General features: G+C 48.3%; 1 pseudogene; it reads left to right on the forward strand.

Moving 5' to 3' along the window:
- The window catches only part of LOC102470433 (high mobility group nucleosome-binding domain-containing protein 5 pseudogene), a 5918-nt pseudogene extending 4158 nt beyond the window's left edge, over positions 1–1760 (forward strand).
- Positions 1761–2083: the final 323 nt, after the last annotated feature.

The raw sequence follows: 2083 nt of genomic DNA on the forward strand, positions 1-2083 counted from the left end.
AAACCGGGGGGGGGGGGAAATGAGCTCTATATAGTCCCACCAGAATTTTCTTTTTATTGCTATGTGTTAAGTGAAAAAGCATTTCTTTCTAACTTTAGTGCTTGTACTTTCTTTTCTAAAACCTACTTAGAAAGTTAAGTGATTTTTTTCAAAGGTCTAAAAAGTTCAGTCATCCCTGCTTTGGGATGAAATAAATAACCAGGCTCTAGAGCTTGCAATAAGGGAAAGGACTTATTATCTGTGGTTATCGTGGGCTAATGCGAGAACGTCAGTCAGAGTGAATAAAGGCGGTGGACATCACAGGAGAATGCTGGGTTTGGCACCCAGACAGGCCTGGGTCCAACCCAGCTTTGTCACTGGCTGCAAGATTTAATTTCTCAAAGCCTCGGTCCCTTCACCTGGGAAATGGAAATAATGGTCAATCGTTCCGGGGTTGAAATGAACTCACAGTTCTGATGCACCTGGTTGATATTAGTGTCCTCCCCTCGCCTCATTTCTGGAATCTTTGCCCATCCCCTCTCAAGCTATCCAAATCGATTTTGAGCTCCCTTGTTTTGCATCAGCAACAACTTTCCTGTAATGCGTTTTTTCATAAGAGTAAGATCTTCAGGCACGTCAGGTAGCAAAAAAGCATGCTAAGTAAAGCCACCTATTGATTTCTGTTTTTTTCTTAGCTGCTTCAGAATGTTCAGCTCAGATTTGATTATTTGCAGCAATAATTAATCGCACTTTAATAAACGAAGTCGGCTTTCGCGAGCTAATGAAGCTAGAACAGAACATGAGCTCACGGCTGCTCTTGGCTCTTAACTCACTGCCAAGGAGGCGAGGAGGGAGCCTGCCAAGGAATGTTGGGGGGAATTATCAGGCTTGTGGGTTTGCCAGAGCAGAATTAGCCAGGCTCTGATGCATGCCGGGGGTGCCGTGCAGATGGGGCGACGTCTAGAAGCAAAGCAGGAGTCTGGGAGGAGGTGGGAGGCTTCAGGGGAGGGCTTAAAGAGCAGAAGCAAACGTGGACCAGAGCCACCATATAGGATGTGAGAGTAGAGGAGCAGTAGGGCTGGGGATAGTGCGCGAGAGTTGCACGTGGCCAGGCAGAAAGTCCCAGAGTCAGAAAGTCAGAGCCAGAAAGGGCCTCGACATCAAGCAGCTCCACCTTGTCATTGTATAGATGACAAGACCGAGGTCCAATCGTGTTCTGACTTGCCAAAGGTCACGTGTATTCCACAAAAGAAGAGGCTGCCTTTATAGGGCTGGCTTTCTAGGGCTCGTCGGAGAAGGCAAGTCCCATGTCCTGTCTGGGCCAAAGTAGAAACAGAGGTCCCGAAAGCTGAGCTCGTCTTGCCAAGGTCCTGCAGCAGTGCCAGCCACTAAGCCCATCACTGCTCAGCAGAAAGGGTCCCAAATGCACACGCCACCAAAGTCTTTCAGAATTTGGGGATTGTAGGAATTGAAGCCAACTGTCACAGTCTTCTAATCAATGCAGTTCCTATTGCAACCAATATTTACAATATTTATTATAATGAAATAGTAACACTGCCATGACCCAGACACCAGTTTATGGAAGTGACTCAGCTTCTCTGATCACTGTCCTGGGAAAGGAGTGTGTAATGGAATGCATTGACCATCCTCAAGTGTCCTTCAAAAGTGCCTCCCGATTGTCCATAGTCTTGCAGCCACCCTTCTGCCGCCCTTATACTCTGGAGCCTCTGGACTTCCAGAAGAGCCTCCGCCCACTGTCCCCCAGCTGCAGCCCACCCTGAGCTCCTCCCTCAGGCTGAGCTTCCTCTGTTAATACCCCTCCCCACAAGGAGAGAGCCTGGCAATAGGAGAAGATGGTCGGTGGGTTCTGCTGGAAAAGAGGTGCCAATTATCGCCCTGATTAGGCTCACCCCCGCCGTCTCACTGGGCTGCAGACCACACACTGAGTATTCCTGCACTGGGACGCGAGACCTGTGTGGTCCTGCAGACTCACTTATAATAAATCTGCAAGCTTAATAAAAGGCATCACTTCTATCTTTTGATCTCTCTTGAGTTACTCATTAGCTCTGGGTAACACACTTCTTGACTGACAGGCCCTTCCCAG

Source organism: Tupaia chinensis, unplaced genomic scaffold, assembly GCF_000334495.1.
Source record: "Tupaia chinensis unplaced genomic scaffold, TupChi_1.0 Scaffold145741_1, whole genome shotgun sequence".
Taxonomy (NCBI): Eukaryota; Metazoa; Chordata; class Mammalia; order Scandentia; family Tupaiidae; genus Tupaia; species Tupaia belangeri.